Source organism: Gavialis gangeticus, unplaced genomic scaffold, assembly GCF_001723915.1.
Source record: "Gavialis gangeticus isolate Ggan-Ray unplaced genomic scaffold, GavGan_comp1, whole genome shotgun sequence".
Classification (NCBI taxonomy): domain Eukaryota; kingdom Metazoa; phylum Chordata; order Crocodylia; family Gavialidae; genus Gavialis; species Gavialis gangeticus.
The window spans coordinates 18,252,643-18,258,400 of record NW_017729034.1 but is presented as its reverse complement, the minus strand read 5'-3'; the positions used below and the strand labels follow the sequence as shown (position 1 = coordinate 18,258,400).

General features: G+C 52.2%; 1 protein-coding gene across 2 annotated transcripts in view; it reads left to right on the top strand.

The window, feature by feature from the left end:
- The first annotated feature begins 5,060 nt into the window (after nt 1-5,060).
- Nucleotides 5,061-5,758, top strand: part of SCNN1A (sodium channel epithelial 1 alpha subunit) — a 13,598-nt gene continuing 12,900 nt past the window's right edge. Inside the window, exon 1 of one of the 2 annotated variants that reach the window (XM_019527391.1) lies at nt 5,061-5,368. The gene's annotated coding sequence lies outside the window, so the exon portion shown is untranslated. Of the gene's footprint in view, nt 5,435-5,758 lie in introns of both variants that reach the window. The other variant, XM_019527390.1, reaches the window with a different exon arrangement.

The following is a 5,758-nucleotide window of genomic DNA, read 5'->3' as shown; positions in this document are numbered from 1 at the left end:
GAAATATCTATAACTTTGTTGTTTCTTGTCCGATTTAGATTAAACTTGCAGGGATGGTAGCCTCTGTTGAGAGCATGAAACATGCTAGATTTCAAGAAGATCAGTATATTGGTTTGGGGGGAACTGTACCCCAAATTCTTGAAAGCCAAACTCATGTCACGGCTGTGTGTCACACCACAGGGGGGTTAAAACCGCAGGGCTGGTAGCTCTTACTGAGGCCACAAAGCCTGCCAAGCTCCAAGGACGTCGGTGCAGGGGTTTGGGGGGGACTGCACCTCAAGCTGCGGACAAGCAAGTCTCATGCCATGGGTGACCCTGAGTGTGTTAAGGCGCAGCGGGGTGACACCTGCAGTGATGGTGCCCCCTGCTGTGGCGCCTGCCAGCTGTGGAGATCGATGCCGGGGGGTCCTGGGGCCCTGCACCCCTAGCTGCTGATGGACAAATCTCCTGCCAAGACTGTGTCTGTCCTGGGGCAGTTGATTGTCTGTACTAAGTCTTTCCTCTCCTTAGCCTGGTTTTGTAGGTGCTAACCAATGCCCATTAAGTCCTTATGTAGTAGCAGGTCCTGTGTATTGAGCTGGTCCTAGAGTCCCTGGTCCCTGAGTGAATCATGACTGATTCATTTATTGGTAAGTGGTAACAGCAGCTCAGCAGCCAGGCCTGCAGCAGTCTCCCGTCCCCGCCCCAAGACAGACACAGTCAGTCCCACAAGCACCCATGGCACCAGTTTTGTTTGTCTGTAGCTTGAGAGGCAGTTTCCCCCAAACCCCTGCACCGATCTTCTTGAAACCTGGCAGGCTTTGTGGCCTCAGTAAGAGCTACCAGCCCTGCAGTTTTCACCCTGCTATGTTGTAACACCTAGACCTGACATGAGTTTTACTTTCAAGAATTTGGGGTGCCATTCCCCTCAAACCCCTATACCGAACTTCTTGAAACTTGGCAGACTTCATCATCTCTGCAGAGTGTACCACCTCTGAAAATGTCATCCAATTTGGACAAAAAACAACAAAGTTATAGATACTTTATTATTTCCCCAATACACCCTATGGCCGGATCTCCGAGGCAGCTCCAAACCGCTTGGGGAAGCCGAACGAGGCAGCGTTTCGACCCGGATGTGCTGCTGCGGACCCCAAAGCGGATCTGAAGCTCTGTCCGAAGCCTTGCACAGCCATAATTGATATATTTACAATTTTTAAGTAATTTGGAAGCCTACCAGTGCCTCAATCATTGTAATAAAATATATTCTAAATACCTCTATATTTTGGTGTTTGATTTTGGTTTATTATGGAAAATCAGATCTCCCCCTGCCCCCTTCACTCACCAGGATGTGGTTCCAGCTGCAGCTAAAATCAAGGTACATCACATCCACCAGTTTCCCCACATCCACAGAGCCAGTCACATCATCATAGAAGTCAATCAGGGTGGTCAGGCATGACTTGCCTCTGATGAATCCATGTTGACAGTTCCTAATCACCTTTTTCTCCTCCAAGTGTTTAGAAATGGATTCCTTGAGGACTTGCTCCAGGATTTTTCCAGAGACTGATTGGTCTGTAGTTCTCTGGATTCTCCTTCTTCCCTTTCTTATACATGGCCATTCTGTTTGCCTTTTTCCAATCATCCAGAACCTCTCCTAATTGCCATGAGTTTTCCAAGTTGGTGGCCAATGGCTCTGTGATCACATCGGCCAACTCCCTGAGCACCCTCAGGTACATCCCATCCAGCTCCTGCAGGTGGAGGTGAAGATCTCTACTTGCTGCCAGAAGTCACAAGCCTCCAGCTTCCACCCTCTTGGGTGTCCATGTCCTCTCTCTTCTCTAGCACTGCATTTGGCATTTCTTCATCCACAGTGCCAGAGGTCTCCTCCAGCATTGAATCAATGAATGCCTCATGGCAGACCCTGCTTTGGAGCCTCACCACCTCCTCCTGTAACTCTCTTGCCTGTTTCCTGAGAGACACCACCAGGAGGCACTGCTCACACTGCAGGCGCCCTCTGACCTGGCCATCACTGGAAGGAACCTGCAAGCCACAGTCCCCACAGTGCCAAACCTGGCTTTGGGTGGAAGTGTCAATGGTGAGCAGTCCTGCCTGGATAGAAAACTCACAGATGTAAGCAGATGCAGTGGCTCTGACATTGCAACTTCCTCCTTTCCCTGAGTCTCTTAATTTGCCTTCTCTCTCCTACTGCTCTTCTTCCAAGCACACCTTCCATAACAAACTTATCTGGAACTGGCCTGTTTATTTCTCAGTGGCCCCGAAAGGTTCCTTTTTTTTCTGCTTCCTCATACCAAGCTGGAAGACTTGCCCCTCAAAAAAGGGGGAAGGGCCCACAAACTGGTCTCAGAACTGACCTGTGAACTGCCTGCAAACTGCTTAATGATGTTCTGGTGTGCAATGTGGGGGGCCACCTGGGTGACGATGTCTGTGAAAGTGTCCTGTCACATGTGGAAGGTGTGGAACCACAGTTTGTCATTGCAGGTGCCAAGGACAATGTGCTACCACCAGTTGGTGCTGGTAGAGTGTGCCCAGACCCTGTGCTCAACAATATGGAGGTGGTCCCAGATTACCCTGATGTTCATGGCATCCAGGATGCCCTCGTCATCGTTATCCAGGAGGAAGTCATGGATGCTTGGTGGGCAGGGGTGCAGAGGCAGCACAGATGGTTTGGTGCATGAGGGTGCATTCAGGGCCTCCCAGTGCTGCATCAGGTTCAGCAGGCTATGCATGATGTACCATATCCTACCATGAGAGTTATGCAGAGTGATCAGCAGGGAAGCAGGAAGCCATAGTGTGGTATGGGATAGCTGGGACACACAGTGAGAGGACAGCAGGGGCTGATTGCTGGAAGTAGCTTGGTACTCACTAAGTCATGGGTCCCAGCATGCAACTGTTCCTCTAACAGTGGCTGTGTGAGGGCACTACTTTGTCTGGAGCAGGGGCTCAGATAGTCAGGACATCACCAGAAATTACTCCTTGATCATGAAAACAATCCCTTGATCGTGAATAATCGTGTCCCTGATGAATGCCCATTGTCTTCCATCGGCCACACCTGGGCACACCCTGCTTGCTGATGGTGATCTGGGGGGGCCAGCAATCAGCCAGTTCAGGGGGGGCTGGCTGGCCCCCCACCCTGAGAAGCAGTGTGCTCAGTGCCTGCTGGCACCGGCCCTGGGGGTGGAGAAGCCCCCAGGTCCCCCACCCGCCGGCAAGGAGGCAACTAGCCGCACTGGGGACTCGGCCTGCCAGCCAGCTGCCTCTGCACAGGCAGGGAACTATTAAACAGTAATTGGGGTTGGGGGGGGCCTGGCTAGGTCCCCAGGGAGAGGGTCCTCGTTGCTCCCCACACGCAAGGACAGCCGCCCAGGTCAGACAGCTGGCCAGCCAGTGGACTGCTGGCTGGGGCTGTGTGCAGGGGCGAGGAAGCGAGCCAGGCATCGGGGTGTGGGGGCTGGCCACAGTTGTGCGATCCCAGTCAGCCGAGGAACTGCAGGTGTCAGGGAAACTGGTTCTAGGTGGCTGAATCTGCCCGCAGTTTCCAGGAAAGGAAAGAAGCACGGACAGGGGAGGAGGCAGCGAGGCGGGAGGTGAAGCAAGGAAAGTCAGGTGGCTCTAACAGTTTTATTGTTAAGGCTGGAATGAGGAAGCTGGGGAGAATGGAAAAATACTCAGATGCAAACACACCTCAGCCTAGAGCTCCCTAGTCACTAATGGCTTCATAGGGATTCACTCCTCCCTGAACCCTGCCTCAAGTCCGTCCCTCCCAGCCTTCAGCCCGCTGCTATTCCAGTTCTGACCTGTACACACGGCTTTTCCGAGTCCAGCCCTGGAAGCTTCACATGGGTGGGCCATAAACCAGACTCTTTGCAATGTTGAGTCTGTGGCTGAGATCTGATTTCTCCTGCTCTAGCAATAATTAAGGAGAACTGTAGAGAAACTGAGAGCTAGGTGTGGTCTGTGGTGTGTTAGCAGAGTTTAGTGCAGGGCTGAAGATGGCATAAGTGAATCAATTGTGTGTGGGCAGGAGATACTCAGGAAAATGATGGGGTAAGAGCTATAAAGCGTCTCAGTGTTTTTTATTATGAAAGGGGGAGGGAGAGATGGTTCTCTCTTTTTTTGTTTCCCCACCAGCCTCCTTTAGACCCTGTCAACATTTTTCCAGGAACAACTCTGTCTGCATGGGCCAAAGAAGCGATCTCCCTGTACATAAAAGCCTCCATGGAGCAGCAGGAGATGTGCAGGTATGTATAAGCAAGCACCGCCTTCTGTCTGGAGCATAAGCCATGCTGTCTGAGAGGCCACACTGGCACCAGGGAAGGAGTTTCTGTTCAGCCCGGGCAGACTGCTCAGGAAACTAATCCCTGATGGAATTTTCATAATAATACTTAACACAGGTGACTCCGCTCTCCCCAGAGCAGTTTATGAATCTCAGCTGTCTAATCCACCCAGGAAATGTCATTCCGGTCCCCATTACACATCTGAGAAATCTAAAGCAAATGCAGATGTGAACACAGAGGCAGAACAACTCAGGAGAGTACAGTGCATCCCAAAGAGGAAAGGTGGTAGTTATGATGAGACACAGTCAGGAGCTTTTTTTGAAGCTGGGTAAAGAGCAAGCTCACAGCATTTATGGAAGAGATGATCCGAAGGCTAGAGATGCAGCTGGAGCTCCCGGTGGAATTCAGACAAAGTGAAAGTGAAAACAAAGTGAAAGAGAAAAGAAGCTCCATGAACAACTCAAGATTCAGGTGGGAGGACCTGAACGGCAAATCACTAGACAAGGAGGGCAACCTATGTATGAATGTCACCAAGAGAACAAGGCAGGCGAAGAGCCAGGCTACTTGAGGAGAAATAGGGCTGGCTGAAGAATTGGGTTTGTTGCCCCCGGTTAGCAGGCAGTAGATATGATGGCAAGAGACAAAATTAGGGAAGCCAGTCCCAGCAAATAGAGGGTAGAAAAGGTCAGAAAGCAGAAGGAAGAAGGAATGCTTTGAAATGTGGGGACTGCAAGAGACAACAACAGGTACAAATCTCACACCCTGTCCTTTCTGTTCTTTCTGTACGAGGAGGAGTCTGCTGTTGGGAACTGTTGAGACTCCTGTCACCAGAACTGATCCTGAGAAAAGAAGGTAGTGCTGTCTGCCAGGAATAAATATTGAGCCGTGGGCCTAATGCTGGGAAGAAGCAGAGCAGGGAAGAATCCACTGACTGCCCTTCAGGTCAGGACAAATAGCTCTCCCACATGTATTCTAGAACAGGCCTAGGGGTCTTGTCAGAGGGACAAAGAAGCGGGCGCTTAGGCTTCTTTGGACAGTCCCTAGAAAAGGAGACCTAACGTGCAGGACCAGAGTGAAGATCAGACGGTCACTTGAAGGTGGGTGCTGTGAATGGCAAGCTGCAGAGAAGCCTTTGTGGGAAGAAGGGCACTGGCTTTGTGGAGGTACGGGGGTCCAAGCAGCCTGGGATGTAGACTGGCTGGAGTGCTAGGAAGAGCCTTAGCGGTGGTGGAGGCGGGGGCAGGATTGAGTTGTGCGAGGTGCTTTGTTTGAATATGAGGGGGAAGGGAAAGGTGGCAGCTGAGGGGGAGCAGAGGAGACGGGGCACTGGGCGGCCAGGAGAGAGCGAGCACTGTAAGGCCCGCCTAAGGAAGCGGGAGGGAGCCTGGAGCAGTGGCGGCGGGTGCAGGTGCGCCGTTGCCTGGGGCTGCCCCGCGGCCGCGAAGACTGGCGGCCGGGGCCCCGGGGCCGGCTCTGCTGGCGGCGCC